The sequence below is a fragment of the Cupressus sempervirens genome, chromosome 8 (assembly GCF_028749045.1).
Source record: "Cupressus sempervirens isolate cs-2001-9-10 chromosome 8, ASM2874904v1, whole genome shotgun sequence".
NCBI lineage: Eukaryota > Viridiplantae > Streptophyta > Pinopsida > Cupressales > Cupressaceae > Cupressus > Cupressus sempervirens.
This window is the reverse complement of record NC_143125.1, coordinates 843,103,994-843,121,369: the sequence shown is the minus strand read 5'-3', so window position 1 is coordinate 843,121,369 and position 17,376 is coordinate 843,103,994.

Here is a 17,376-nt window from a genome sequence, read left to right as displayed (position 1 = left end):
TTGATAGGCATGCAGTACATGATGGTCATGCAAACACATACTCTCTAACAAAGGATGGAATTTGCCACAAACTGAAGCCCATGAAAAAGGAAGGTGAAAAAGTATGTAGCAATGCTAGGATTTGTCTTATTGATGGAAGGAAGTTTTTAGGTGGCATGAAACATCAGTGTATGTGCTATGCTTTGATCCCTAGGAAAGATAAAGAAGGTAGTAGTGAAATACCACTTGAAGTTTCAAATTTACTAGGTGAGTTTGGAGATATCATCTCTGATAATGTTCCAGAAGGATTGCCATCAGTAAGGAAAATCAGTCATCAAATAGATTTAATCCCAGGAACTAGTTTGCCTAACAAGGCTACTCATAGGATGACCCCTACTGAAACTGAGGAGCTAAACAAATAGGTTTAGGAGTTATTGAGGAAGGGTTTGATTCGGAAGAGCCTAAGTCCATGTGCAGTACCTGCAGTATTGGAACCAAAGAAGGATGGAGAGTGGAGGATGTGTACATACTCTCAAGCTATAAATAGGATAACCATCAAGTATTGGTTTCCTTTTCCAAGAATGGATGATCTTATGGACTACTTGAGTGGAGCTCAGTACTTCACAAAGATAGATCTCAAGAGTGGCTATCATCAGATATGGATATGAGAAGGAGATGAGTGGAAAACTTCCTTCAAGACCAAGGATGGTCTTTATGAGTGGTTATTATGCCCTTTGGATTGACGAACGCTCCAAGAAAATTCATGTGGCTTATGAATGAGGTACTTAAGAAGTTCTTGGAAAAAAATGTTATTGTCTATTTGGATGGTATTTTAATTTTCAGCAAGACTTTGGAAGAACATTTATTACATATTCATAGTGTCCTTGAAAGGTTAAGGGAAGAGAAATTGTTAATTAATCTGAAGAAGTGTATCTTTGCAAAAAGGGAGTTAGTCTACTTGGGGTTTGTTATATCACCTGAAGGTCTCAAAATGGATCCAGAGAAGGTAAAATCCATCTTGGAATGGACTACTCCAAGGTATGCTACTTAGGTAAGATCATTTCATGGTCTAGTTAGTTTTTACAAGAAGTTCATTAAGAATTTCAATGGCATATGTGCACCTCTGACTGACACAATAAGAGGGGATAGAAAAGAGTTCAAATGGACTGTAGCAGCTATGAGAAGTTTTGAATTGCTAAAGAAGAAGGTGACAAAAAAAACCTATGTTGGCACTTCCAGATTTTAAAAAGGTGTTCCAGGTGGATTGTGATGCTAGTGGTAGTGCTATTAGAGCTGTATTGATCCAAGAAGGTAAGCCCATTGCATATTTTAGTGAAAAATTGAATGATGCGAAGAAGACGTATTCTATTTATGATCAAGAGTTCTATGCAATAGTTTAGGCCTTAAAGAAATGGAGGCAATATTTATTATGAAAGGAATTTGTTTTGTATACTGATCATCAAGCATTACAGTACCTAAATAGCCAAGGTAAATTGAATCAGAGGCATATGAAGTGGGTAGAGTTCTTATAGAGCTATACATTTGTGTTGAAGCATAGAAGTGGAAAATCTAACAAGGTTGCAGATACACTAAGTAGGAGACAGTTGTTGCTTACAGTAATGCAGGTTGAAGTAGTTGGGTTTGATAAACTCAAGAATTTGTACCCTAAGGATCCTAATTTTTCTGAAGCATGGAAAGCTTGTAAAGAACCTGTTGATGTAGATAGAACCAAGTGGCTAGACTATTTGATTCAAGATGATATGTTGTTCAAGGGCAGTCAATTGTGCATTCCAAGGAGTTCCATGAGGGAAAATCTAATTAAGGAGAAACACAATGGAGGGATGGTAGGACATTTTGGTCAGTATAAGACCATTGCCATTCTCAAAGAACATTATTTTTGGCCTCAAATGTCACAAAATGTGAAGAAGTTTTCACAAAATTGCCAGGTTTGTCAAGTGGCCAAGGGATTTAGTCATAATATTGGACTTCATCAGCCATTGCCTATTCCGTCAAATCCATGGGAGGACATAAGTATGGATTTTGTTCTTAGATTGCTGAGGACACAAAGGGTTAATGACTCAGTATTTGTGGTGGTTGATAGGTTCTCCAAAATGGCACATTTCATTCCTTGCCACAAAACTCATGATGTTGTCCATATTGCAGACTTGTTTTTCAAAGAGGTGGTAAGACTACATGGTCTCCCAAGGAGTATAGTTTCTGACAGAGATACTAAATTTGTGGGGTATTTCTGAAGAACATTGTGGAAAAAGTTTAGAATAGACTTGAAATTCAATTTCACACATCACCCGCAGACTGATGACCAAATACAAGTCTGGGAAATTTGTTGAGATGTTTAGTTGGGGATAAGCCCAAGGTATGGGATTTGATTCTACCATAAGCAAAATTTGCTTACAATAACTCTGTAAATAGGAGTGCAAGTAAATCACCATTCCAAATTGTATATGGAAGTAGCCCAAGGACTGCACTAGAATTGAGGAAGATAGAGCAAGGGGAGAGGACAAGTGTTGAAGTTGAAGAACTCACTGAACATATCAAGCATCTACATGAGGAGGTCTAGGCACACATTACCAAGATGAACCAACAATATAAAGCTAGGGCTGATCAAAGGAGAAGACATTAGGAATTCCAAGAAGGGGATCTAGTCATGGTACACTTAAGAAAAGAAAGATTTCTAGCCGGTACTTACAACAAGCTGAAGATGAAGAAATTTGGCCCCTACAAAATTTTGAAGAAACATGACTTAGGAAATGCATATGAAGTAGAGTTTCCAGGTGGAATTCAGATTTCTCCTATTTTCAACATTGCAGACTTAACAGAGTATCATGATGATGGTGCAGAAGAGGAGCTAATGTTAGAGCCATGTCCAATTCCTACTTCTAAAAGGAGGAGATAGAGGAGATTCTAGATAGTCATGTGGGTAGGAGTACCAGAAATAGGCAGTATGAAGAGTATCTGGTCAAGTGGAAAGGATGGCCGATAGAGGACTCAACTTGAATATCAGCAACTGAGGTTTCCCATTTGGGATTTCCTCTACCATCCATAAAGTGATAGGGTTACTTTTCAATCTACCCTGGGTGTCTTATGCAGGAGCATCCAGAGGTATAAGGGCAATCCTATGTCACCCAAAAAATGTACTTAGACTTAGTTTCTATTTCATGTGTTTTCATTTTTAGATACCCATTTGGGTCAAATAAAGGTTCCAACTCTCACAATTCCACTATCAGTGTTCTAAGATAGAGTATTTGAGCACGTTGGGATACGTATAAATGTCAAAAAATAGGAGTATGTAATTGAGCCATAATTTTGGTGAATTAGAAGGTGTAAATTGGTCAAATGATTATAATTGTAATTTAGAGCATTCCAGAAAAAGAATTAGGAAAAAAGGCCCCACGGTTTGAAAGTTATTGCAGTTTTTCAATTTTTGGAGACTTCCTAAGAATGCGTCAAAGTCAGGTTAGGGGAATTAAATGACCTCAACCAGGGCCTAAAAATGGGAGACGAGTGAAGCCTGTCCATAGGGCTATAGAGCGCTTTGAGAACTTTCCAAAAATGTAAATGGTTCATCAATCGGAGCTACGGTTCAAAAGTTATGCCTCTCGAAAGTTTGGTTACCATTTTTGGATTCTTCTAATTTTGTGCCAACTTCTAATGCGACTTCTAGAGCCTTCTATTTGGTCGGTGGATGCCAACTAGCACTTTCTAGAATGTATTCCTAATCCTTAACCCTCTGGGGTCTATTTAAGAACATTTTTGGCATTGTAAAAGGTAGTTTGGAGTGGAGTTTGAGAGAAGGTACTGGGAGAATAATTTATCTCTAGATTTATGCTATTGTAAGCCCATAGGGCATGTTTTGGAGTTTGTTTCTCTGCACTAAGTGTACTAGCATATTTTTACAGTTAATTAAATTTTCCCTTTCCTGTTGTGTCCATTTTGTGCTTGGGTTGTGTCCCCATCACATCCTTGAGAGTTACTCTTCGGGACATCCTATCAGATGAGGATTATAGAGTGGCCCATCTAGAGTAGCTAGAGTTGTTAGAATAAAATCAACATTCACCACATGAACACCTCAAAGTGTATTAGAATAGGTTATCTAGACATTACAACAAAAAGGTCAAACCCCATATTTTTCAGATTGGTGACCTAGTACTCCAAGAAAACCCTAAGAACAAAGTAGTTAGAGAAGAGAAAGGAAAGTGGGAATCCAATTGGATTGGTCATTACATTATCATAGAGTCCTTTATAATTGGTACTTATAGACTTTCAGATTGTGATGGCATAGACCTAGCAGAACCCATCAATAGGATCCATCTCAAGAGATTTTACATCTAAAGCCTTGAGAAACACATCAAAAATACCAATTTTTTTTTTGAGATTTCCACCTTTGGTTTGAAAAGGAGTGAGAGACAACACCTTTGGACTTCCCTAAATAACACTAGTCCTTTAATGCTGAAAAAAATTAAGATATCCTTCAAGTTGCGTCCTTTGTGACAAATTTTGCTTGTTTGAGGCTCATCGAGCATAGTCAAGTTAATTTCACACATACCCAACTGAGAAACACTTGTGGGTTATAGTTTTGTGTTTCTTTGGCATCAAATGTAGTTCATAGTAGTAGAGTTAGTCAACATGATAGCAACAAATGGCAGAGCAACAAATTGAGAGAAATAGGGAGTCAGATTATGTATTGAGATACCACAAACATGAATTGTAAGAAAATCAATGCACATCTTAGCTATCCACCTTGACCAACAATCACCAATGCTTATTTTAGCCCTTTTTTGACCCATTTGATGTTCCAAACTCCTTTCATTACCTCCCTCATCCTAACTATAGCTATCCACACCCATTTTTCACCTTTTGCCCGCTCTTGGTTTCTTTGCCACTTTAGGTGCCTCACATGGTCCTAGTTACCCACGTATTCCAAAAAATCTCACTCACATTCCTATTCCACTCCCAAAAATTCAAAAATTGACAAAAATTACCAAAAAAGTTTAAAAATTGTACAAAATTATCAAAAAAACTCAAAAATTGTCCAAAAATTACCAAAAAAATTCAAAAATTGTCCAAAATTATCAAAAAAAATTCAAAAATTGTCTAGAATTATAAAAACAATTCAAAAATTGTCCAAAATTACCAAAAAAATTCCAAAATTGTCAAAATTTGCTACAAACATTAAAAAAGGGGGTAATAATTGCCAAACATAACCGCGAAAGCTCAAAAAATTAACACCTTAAAATTCTTATCAAACATGGCTTACTTTAGCTCAAATAGGCTAACAATAGGACATAAAACATTTGAATCCAATGTGCCTCACTGATATTAAGAAGTAACGTAGTAATGTCCTGAAACATTTTGCTAGACTTTGGAAAATCTGGTATAATGTGAATCGTGCAAGAGGTGTCCCCTTTTCCTTCCTCTTGTCACGAACAACAATTCCCTATGGATTGTTAGTCTTATTTATGTTGCATTGGCCATGATTAGTCTAGCCCCCTTCAACAAATATATCAATGGTATCCCAAAAGCCCAAATATCCATTAGACTCTTTCGTTCTCACTTGACTGGGGGCCCAAAATGAGCAAGCATAAATGTGAGAGCTTGGCCCCCCTCAAGCACCTTTTTAAGCCCAAAGTGTCCTTTTGGATCCCCAACACGCCTTTTTAGGTCAAAGCACCTTTTTCAAGGCCCTATTTTTCCTTTCTCGAGGCCTAAGCATCCTTTTTAAGCCCAAACACCTTTTTAGGCCCCTCAAGCACCTTTCTAGGCCCAAAGTGTCCTTGTTGGGCCTCCAAATGCTTTTTCTAAGGCCTTGCGAACATTTTTCTTGAGACACATCTCAACGTTGACCTTATAATCATCTATAATGACTATTAATACACACCATATTATGCCTTAAACACCACGGCTCCCAAAATATTACACAAATCTGTACTCATCTTTCATTGAGAGGCCCCATGGACATTTAGTTACTAACATAACAATAAAGGTTACCCTTACTCTATGGATCATATTGTTCCCACTTTTACACAAAATGAAACCTTTCCAACATTTGTCACAAAACACAAAAACATTCAAATATCTATCACAAATCCCAAAAACATTCCTATATTCTTCAAAATGCTAAAAACATCCAAATATATTCCAAAAATACCAAAAACAAATATTACAATGTATTACAATCAACATAAGTTGTCCCTTTCGTTGCCATGACAACAACCACAAACTTTTATTCTACTATGATGACAATGAAAACTTTACATTCGATAAACATTTGGTGGATTATTTATTCTGGTCTCCCTAGAGGAGGTGGTAAGCTAGGGTGTCCAACCAATGGTGTTTCTTTCAACCCAATTCCAAAAGAGGATGTTGTTGCCGTCAGTCCTTTACATACCCACACTACATCCATGGGAATTGGAAATCTCCCACCATGTAATTGCACATTTAACAATTGTGTGAATTCCCTATCCACAAACTGCATCTCTTATCGATCCTCATTTGGGAATGCCTAATGATAATGTTCCATATAATAAGTAGCTTCATAGTGTACCTTTTTCATTTGGTGCATTTCCATGAATATATTCTCCACCAGCTTGATTACTCCTAGTGCAGTGATCACTCGTTGGGCCACATCCCACTCCTACTACATTTGATTAGTTGTCATTCACCAATGCTCCATGTCTACTTTTGCCTCACCCAAACACTACTGCAATTGTCTAACCTTCCCCTCAATTAATGCTAACTACTCCTGCAGCTTCAATGACAAGGAGTTTGCTTCTATAATCGTCTCCCTAAATGATTTAGACTATGACTGCAATAACACTAGCTTGTTTTGAGCACTTTCTAAACCCACTTGCGCCATCTTAAAAGATTCCTGCAACCTTTGAGCTCGTGATCGCTTCGCCCACATTCTCACATCATTTCCCTTTGCCCATGATTGCTCACATGTAGTTCTACTTCTAGTGATTGCACCCATGCCCACTCTACATCCACCACCACTTGTAGTCATCTTGCCTCTATTTGTACTCCATCTTCCCACACCTTCTCCATCAATCCCAACAAAAATGCAACTTCTTGTTCTGCATTCTCTACTCAGACTCTTTCTGTGGCCAACATTCTTTGTAATTCTTTGATATCACTTGATGCTTGATCTCCACCCTTTGCTTCTAGCCAGGGCTCTTCCACATTTACACCACTCGCTTCCCCTTCCATTGACCCTTGTCCCAAAATCCTAAGGCCAAGCAAATGTCATGATCCACTCCTCACCCCACTAACACCTCTCACATCCTTTAGAGCTTCTCCCATGGACTTTTCAAGAGATTTTATCTCCCCCATCTCCTCCTCTACTCCTAACATACTCTTTTTCTTCCTAGGTGGACTATTTCCACTTGCAACACCTATTGAACTGTAGTCCCCAACAACATCATTAATGCCAACAAGGGTGTTTCTTCTACCCTACTCCCTACCTCTTTGGGTTGCATTGACCCTTGTCCTGCTTGACTTACTTCACCTAGCTCCAGAATTAACACTTGTAGTTCCGACTGATACACCAGTTCCTTGAAGGTTCACCAAATGCATTTCACTCTTCACCCTTGCCTCATCCACCTTCCCTAGCTAGCATCAACCTCCTACTGCAACTGATTTGGTCAGCCCAACATACTTCCACTTGCACGCTTCCTACAACTTCTCAATATATCCACTAGCCACATTCTACTCTCCACCTCGCCTTGTTCCATTCTCGTGATATCCACTTGCTTAGAGCCATCACTCACTTGAGACTTGTTCTTTACTAGTCTGACCACGTATTCATTCTCTGCATCCTACCACACTAGTACTAGGTACACTTGACCCTTGGCTCTAACACTCAGACACCCTAATTTCTACTGACACACATCACTAGACAGAATCCTCTACTAAATTACCACTGAAACATCCCATGCTTTCTTATCTATCTAGTAGAACAATTTCTCCTAGGTAGAATTGAACAAACTCAACACTATTACACACAACTGGCAGCATGGTTGATCCACAAATAATGGCTTTTTCACTATTATGTACTTCTAGTGCCTCAATGATGTGCTTTACTAGAGGTGTCAGGATGAAGTCATGATATTTTATTGGTTTTTCATCTGACATGTGACTATTTGTGTGCCTATTTTTATTCTTTTGTAGATATAACTTTTTTTTCTAATAATTGTCAAATTTTTCATGGACATTGTTCATGTTTGCTGGTACTCCTCAGCATGACATAGTATTCATATCACCATAGCTGAGCTAGTGGTGATTGTACTTAGTCACTTTTTATTAAATGCTCTATGATGACAATTAATTTTGCATCTCTTTACAAAGTGATAGTTAGTTGCATTCATTTAGTTTTCATTTTCATCTTAGGTTCTTTAAAAACAAATGGTTGGCACACAAATTAGGATTACACAAGGAGGTCTTCACAACATCATTTAGCAAATTCATGACTAGTTATCCAATAACAAACAACACCATCAACATCAAGGTGAGCTTTTAGCACTCAACTATCCTAGACTTTATCTCCTCACAATATCACCACCATGCTACCACATTTGACCACATCATCTACTGCATTACATGGCTTTCAAATCTCAAACAATTCTAGTCACTATTACATTTTACCACATCATCTACAACATTACATGGCTTTTGAATCTCAAACAATTTCATTTCATCACATCCCATTTCATTTCCTTTTCATTTATCATAATTCACTACATCACACATCATTCCCCCCATTTCATTTCCTTACATATCATAGTTTGTTTCATTTCATTATATTTCACTTTCCCTATTTTTCTACATTTGTGACTTGCATTTTGTGTTCTTCATCATATTACCTTTAGTTCATGCATTTCATCTATTTCATTTCATGGCTTTTGAATCTCAAAAGTTAACATCCCATCCCATAGATTTCAAATCTCAAACCATTCCATTTCCTTCCATTTTTTACTTTCTTTCACATTCCATTTGTTACATTACATTTTATCACATTTTATTTCATTATGTTTCCATTACATTTTCTCACATTTTTATTTATCATTTCTTGTCATTACAATCCCATCTTCACATTTTTATTCTCATTTTACCATGTTCCCTTCCATGACACTTTGTCACACATTCGTTCATCTACATTTATTTTATTTTATTTTCATTTACACATTCATTTCATCACATCATAACAAACTTCATTTCATTACATATCATTGCATTACATTATGTTGCATTACACTAAATTTCATGCCATTACATTAATCATACAAAATATCATCATACCACATATCATTCTTCCTCTCATCACATCATATCAATTCCTTTCACATTTTCATCACATTTCCAATTCACTTACAAATATACATTTCATTTCATTACATCTTATCATGTTATACATTTCATTTCATTACATCTTATCACATTACAAATTTCATTTCATTTCCATCATACCTTGCATTTAATTTCATTACATGTCATTTTATATATTTTCATCCCATAATATTACATTATCACAAAATTTGTTCCATTAGTTTCATTTATCACAATCCATTTTTAACGGTTCGTTTCCTTACATCACATTGCATTAAAATTCAATTTACTACACCACATCACATCTCATATCACTACACCCATTGTTATCTCATTATATTTCATTATCACATCACATTACATCCAATTTCATTTTTACTACATTTCATTACACTCACATCATCACATCACATTTTCACCCATTATATTATTATTACCATTTCATTTATTTTCATTAATTATCCATATGTCATGCTACACACATCTCACACACACACACACACACACACACACACACACACACACACACACACACACACACACACACACACACACACACACACATCAATATCTACTCCTATCATATCCATTAAATCAAATCATCACATGCATCCATGAGTCCATGATATATCAAATACACAATTTTGAAAATCAACCATCTTGGATGTCTCATAAATAAAAAGATCAAACAATACATCCATAGGAAAAAATCCACATGAATATAAGATAGACTGCATCAAAAAAAGAATATCCATATGATCAACTAACATGAAAATCAATAGATCAAACTGTCTATCCACATGAACATCCAAAGATGAACCAAGTACATTAGCCTGAATATCAAAATGAACATTAGAAGAATAATCACACATAATGAGGAGTATGGTCATAACACATAATGTACACTCATTGTTGCATAGGTGGCTGCCTTGAAGGTCCTTGCTCATCGGGGGCACTCCTATCTGCTCATGGTGCTTGCTCTATTGCATCTATCATCAGTGAAACCTATATAGCTATGACTATTTGACTAGGTGACACTCCATCTGTCCTAAGTAGTGGTGGTGGCAGTGGTGGCCCATGTGTCATCACAGCTATAAATGCCTATAGGGTACTTGTCAACTCACCCACTTGAGCCTCCATAGCACTCATCCGAGCCTCCAAATTAGTAGATACCCCTAGCCTCTTTGGTGGTGGATGTGCATCTGGTGGTACCTACTACTATACATGTGGCTATGCCTCTAGTAGCACCTACTATGACCTCTATGGTTGTACATCCTGTGGATCTTTGATAGGACCCTGTACCTATGGCCTCTGTCATTGGACAAAATAAACATCCTCAGGCAACTTGGCCCTCACCTACTCTGCCCTACCCTGCTCAATACCTCTATCCTGTTTCCCAACTCCCACCCCTCCAACCATCCCTCCTCTCATCCTCGCACCACCATGGCCTCAGATCCCTCCAACCCTCCCTACACCTACTAGTCCTTGTACTGGACCTTGTGCCACAACCCTTTGTGGTAGCACCATGGATACTAGGCCTCTCCTACCCCATGATCTAACCACACCTCTCACCCTGACTCTGGTCTATCATCTCCCTCTACCTCTCCCCAGACCACCCTCATCATCCTCATCCTCTCCCCCACTCAATGGCTCATCAATCCTAGGAATAGGCTCTACCAGATCTATATATCTCGCAAAGGGATGCTCTCAAAACCATCATGCATAGTCCCCTCCATCCTTGAATCTACCACTCCATCCTGTAATGCCCATGGTTGTGGTGTGTCTATCATCTATAGAAAAGCCTCCAAGAAAGCCTCATACTCTAAAGTTGGCCCCCAGACTGCACACGAGCATAATGTGCTGATCCTTGTGGCATGCCCTACTGTCGACCAAACTGTCTCACCACTCGCCTAAATTAAAACCTCTCTATCACAACAAGTACCTAACCAAGATAATACCTTAGACCAAAGAAATATACCATCTCATCATTGTCCTCGGCCCATAACTATATAAACCTATAAGGTCTCCACACAACCTCATCAATGTTGTCCAATATGTACTGCCAATACTCTATCTTGCTCAAATGGGGCTGCATGATCACACCAAAATATGTATACATGTAAGGCATACCCTATAGTTTCTATTGCACACACACTAAATGAGTAATGGGAAAATGCTCCCATGTCCATAGTTGTAACAAAATCACCCCTGCTGATAGTGAGAAGGCTCCAGAATACACAACCTAATGTAAGTCATGATATAAGTGGGCCAAAATGTTGCTGCCCCATGAAAATATCTGTGGCTAATCAATCATATCCTATATCAATCGGCCCCATCCAACTAGACACCCTTTCCCTTGGTGGTCTAGCAACAAAAATTCTCTTATCAACCCAACCAAAACTGTCAGCAATGCCTCATACTATAGCATCTAAAACCATGATATGCTATCATCCCTAATGCTATCCTCCCTGAACAAATCTCAAAAAGTTTACCAAATCCCCTACTATCAGGATCCAAAATATCTGATATACATCCTCAAGAGTCAATGTCATCTCCCCCATCAAAAAATGAAAGGTGTTGTGGTCCAAGTGCCACCGCTCGACCATAACTGTCAATAGCCCCCTGTTCACTTAGAACTAAGGCATCTATAGCAAATAAGTAAACCCACATCTATTAATCACCTTCTGCTTCTCTACCAATAATATTCCTACTACCTCTAGGGGCCATGGATATAACCCTCATACCATGAGCTTTTGCCCACATACATGTTTTTCATAAAATAATAATGACGTCAATTTTCATCCCAAGTGATCATCATACATTAGTCTACTATCTATATCTAGCTACTCAGCTACTGGTTCTATCTTGGACCTATTACTCATCCCTCTATGTCCTGAGTTAGACTGGTTTATTTTCCCTACTTTGTATCCTAAGCTGGGGCATCACTCTTTACGTATCTATCACCAAGACTGATCCTACAAATATCATTTCATGAATACCTAATCCCTATAGTTCACTCATCATGATAGTCCTTGGCTAATAGACCTAGAATCTAGCCTTTTGCATTATCTTACACTCAAGTGAGGCCCTACACTCAATTTTTGCTCTTTAGTAACCATTTGCACTTTTTCCTAGGACATATGTGCTACCAAATCATATAAATGCATTAAAACAAGAAGATGTGCTACTTAACTATTCAAAAGTGCTATTTCATCCATTGAATGCACTTAACCATGGCTAAGTGCTATTATAATGCCTATATGTGCTATTCCAGAGGGAAAAATTGCCATTAGAAACAAATGCATTGAAATATTAACATATGTGCTATAGGACTAATTGGAAGCTCTAAATCATGCAAATGCACTACTAAAACCATTAAATGCCCTATAATTTCCCTATATGTGCTAATTTTCCCAAAAATAAGGTTTTTAAAAACACTATTCTGCCTTAGGTATGTGCTAACAGATTCATCGAATGCGCTAAAATAAATTTAAAGTGCTGAAAGACATGCTAAATGTGCTAAAACATACAAAAACCCAATTTCCTTCCAAAATTCACTAGAAATCTAGGTACAAATACAAAAATTATAAAATGGAGAATATCAATGACTTATCAGGGCACCATAGTCTACTAGACGCTCATATCGACAACCCCTCTTGAATCTGTGCTCTTGTAAAGGGACAACCATCCTCGCTAGCTCAAAGCTCCAAAATGCCAAATGTCAAAAGAGAGAGTGAAAATGACAAGGGTAAAAGGCCTTTTGACCTATTTAATCCTCCTTAGGGGAATTTATATCACCTTTCCACCCTATTTTCCCAACATTGGAATCTTTTTTCTCTCTATTACAAATTGGGTATTGCACTAAATCAACTTGACCATCTTTATCCGTCAATTATCCACCATTTCAGAAATAAAATTGGCACCTACTTAATTTTTGCAATTACATTTTCTTTCCAATTTCATTTCTAAGGGTGTAGTATATCTATCTCAAACTGAGGCATTCAAACTGGGGCATCAAAATGTTCTGAAAAATTAAAATGTTCTATCCCAACCAAAATTTCAAACATCAAATCAACCGAAACCAGGGCATCCAAGTAAAAACATTGCAACACCAATCATAAAAAATCAACAACAATCAAGACATTAAATCATCAAAGATTAGACATCAAGCCATCAACAACCAAACACCACAACAACTATAGAACATCAAGACATCATTCAATCATCAAAATCTGACCTAAAACCAGAAAATTAAGATAGTCTTTGAACTAATATGCTTCACATATTAGCTCAAAGAGGGGCATTTGTAGACACTCAAAAATTGGCAATGACTTGAATTACACAATTCTGATCAATCAATGCAAATTAAGGATGAAATTAGAAGAAGACAATATACTTTCAAATAAAAATCACATCAGGTCATTAATTATCTATCAAATCGACAAGACCTAAATCAACTTTAAAAGAGGAGAAAAACAATTCAAATTCATAAAATAAAATTCTAAAAGGGAGGAAGAAAAAGACAAAATGTTGAAAATAAATAAGACATTTATTCATTCAATAAAGTCATTTATCCTCACAAAAGAGAAAATCTCCCTTTTTCATTAAAAAGAATTAGAAATATCTCCATTTATCCTCAAAATCAAGTCTGTTGGATTCTACCTCCTGGTCTCTTATGAGATATTTTTAGTTTCACTTTCATCCACCAATCAAAGGTAAACATCCTAATTCTTACCCCAACCCCTTCCAAAATACTATAAATAGGAGGGAAATCCAAGAGCCAAAGGACCCAAGTTTTAGGCATATGCACTATAGACACACTCTAAGTTATAATTTTAGTATTATCATTCTAGAAAATTCATAGCATTTTAGCATTGTTTTTATGTCATTTAGCATCATATATTAAATGTTAGCTCATTGTATTTCCATTTTCATAGCATTCTAAGAGTTTTTATCCTTGTATAATCTGCATGATAGTCATAGATCTTGCATGCATTCTTGTAGATCTACATTCTAAGCATACTCCCATTCTAGAACTATCACTGAGATGCTGGTCTAAGAGCTTTCTTAGAAGTTGTAGTTAGAGAAACATGAGACATTCATAGAATTTACATTTTGATAATAATTTGTTGGGTTTAGTCTAGTTTTTTGTCAATCTATTTGCATTCTACATTAAAGTTTCATGAATGCATGTTTATATCATGTATAAATTGGTACCACTATGGGGCTTGAGCTCAAAGCCTCTCTATTTAAAATCTTTTAGTCTAATCTTTCATTTTAAGATAGATCTATGTTTCTTGCTATTTCCTTGTGTAGAATTGATTGATTATAGGTTCTATAGTGTTCTAGAAGTTTCATATTAGTAAGAGTACAATCCCAAAGTCTTTCCTGAACACACAGGGGCTGGATTTGAATCTTCTAACACTTTTGAGCTCTATTTTCATTACATCTACTCCAATGAGAGCCTTTCCTTGACCACTAGTTTGAGAATCAGTGTGTAGCCCCCTCATAAGCTTGAATCCCCTATCTTGAGTCTTCTTTACTTTACTCTTTGTTTCCTTAAGTCCCTTCTCAGCCACTTGGATCATTTCTAGCTTGAACTGCATACTTTTGAGCCGTTCAAACAAAGGTTCATTCCCTTTCTTTAGAATATTTGCTTCAACTACTTCCTTCACTTTCATCTAGATGATCATCTTTAAAAGGGAGATGTAGTCATCACATGTGACCCTTTCTCTGGCCAGAGTATTACTATTGGACACTATGTTATCTTTTTCTATCTCCAATCTGAGCATAGCATTTCCAATTTGATCTATGAGAGAAACTCCTTTTAATTTAAGTCTCTCAATCCATTCTCTATCAATCTAGCCATAATGCATATCTTCCTGGAGCTGGGAAATAAGGGCTTGCACTTTAGCTTCACTAGGAGTCTAGGTCACAGACATACCAAAAATAGTTGCTAGTGGAGTGACTAGTTACCTGATAAATTTTTTCAATTCTTCTACTTGGCTTTCATCTTGATCTTTGAAAATTTGAGACTTTCCAATTGTCCTTCTATCACTTCATTACTTGATTTCCACAAACCAACTTTTGTATCATGTCTGGCTTCTCCTAGATCAATTGAATGGAGAGTAAAATCATCAGGCATCATATCCTCAATTATTTCTCCCTTGTTTGGCTTGGCTATTTCTATTGTCAAGTACCCTATTTCTGGACCTTTCCCAAGTATTGACAATGTCTTTTGCTTCTTGACCTTTGTCAACGCAATCCCAGAAAAAACTATGAGAGATATAGTGTCTTTTGCAGAAACACTTTCATCTTTTCTCTTTGTTTTCCTTTCCAAAGTATCTTCTAACCAGGAATCGGTTCCTATCACTTTGGAAGTTGTTCTAAGTGATTCAATACTGGACATTTTCTTCTTCATTAGAGTAATTGTTATAGTAGTTGAAGAGAAAGGATTCTTTGAATCCTTTGAGATGAGCCTGGAAGAAGTCTGACCCTTCTCCATTTCTGAAGTCTTCTTCATCTCCTCATCTGACTCAGTAGACTCACTGTTGCTACTCTTTCCATCCCCTAGGTATACTATCTATAAAGGGGAAACACCTGGCTTCAAAAGTGAAGCACTTTTTAATGGCATAGAGCTATAATGAGGAGATGGAATTGGGGTGGTATGTGGAGAAGGAATAAGGGTAGTGTGAGGAGATGGAACGAGAGTAGTATGTAGGGAAGGGACCAAAGTAGGGGCACTATCATTTGGTTCTTTCACTTTCTTCTCTTTAGTACCAGTCTAGGTTCCTATGACTGGAAATGAACCATCATGACATGTTTGGGCTATAGGAACATTCTTTTTTGGAGGTTGATCACCTCTACCTACCAGTTGAGTTGGCCCTTAAGTGGAAGCTATGGTCACACCTGGTGTAGCACTTTGGGATGAGGTAGGTTTTACAACTACTGGAGAAGCTTGGGTAGCTACTCCATTACTCTGGCTCTTTTTGGTTGTCCACTCGACCCATTTCCCAATTCTCTTGATGATCCTAGCCATCATGATATCACGATTCTCTTCCACATCTACATATGGCTTGGAACTGATAGGAATTCCCCTTAATTTGGTCAAATATGTATTGCTATACATATTTTGACCATCATCCTCCAATCCTTTGACATTGAGATCAATGCCATATGTCTTTATTTGTTCTACCATGAGCCTAGTGAAAGCATGATCTCAGCTCTCCAACTCATCCTTGCAATCTACCCAATAATTCTCTAGAGTGGTGACATGGTTGATCACACTCCTAATTTGAAGCACCTTTGTTGCATATCCATTTGGGTTGAACATGGGCCTCACAACCTCATATTCTTCCAATTTGTACTTGTTCTTGAATGCCTTGAGCATGTTTTTGGCATCAAATTGAGACTCGCAACTTTAAGCCCCAACCTTGATGGGGAATTCATACCCCTTCTTCCTTAAACTAGTACTCATCATGTTCACCTTGATAGCTTGTCTCATAATTTCAATTAGCATGATCATGTCACTTGGGTATTTGGGCAACTTTAGAGGAAATTAGTCAAAAGCTACAAGACACAAATATGAAAAGGATGAGAATTGAATAAAGTAGCTACCAAACTGACTGATGGCTGCCATCACTTCTGGGTTTAACCTCCTCTCTGGGCATCCTTGGAGTTGCCTACAAATCCTCATTACAAATGAATCATTAACTCTGAGATATTCTACATAATTATAGTTGCGAGCATGGATAAAATTCATAACTTTTCACATCATTAGGGAAATTCTCTATTCTAGGAAGGCCAGACCATAATTGTAGAGAAGCCAATGTATAAATTAGGAAAGAAGACATGTAGAAGGTATTGTAGAACTTTGCAGCATTGAGAGCTCTAGATAGATGCTCACTTATCTCATACACCCAATCAACATAATGTGTGTCTAAATAGATGATTTGTACTAAAAAAAAAACACTGTTCAACAAAATTGTGTGCTTCTATCTCACCTTTCAACTAATGTATAAGAACTAGAATGTCTATGATCTTAGGCTTGAGATTAGT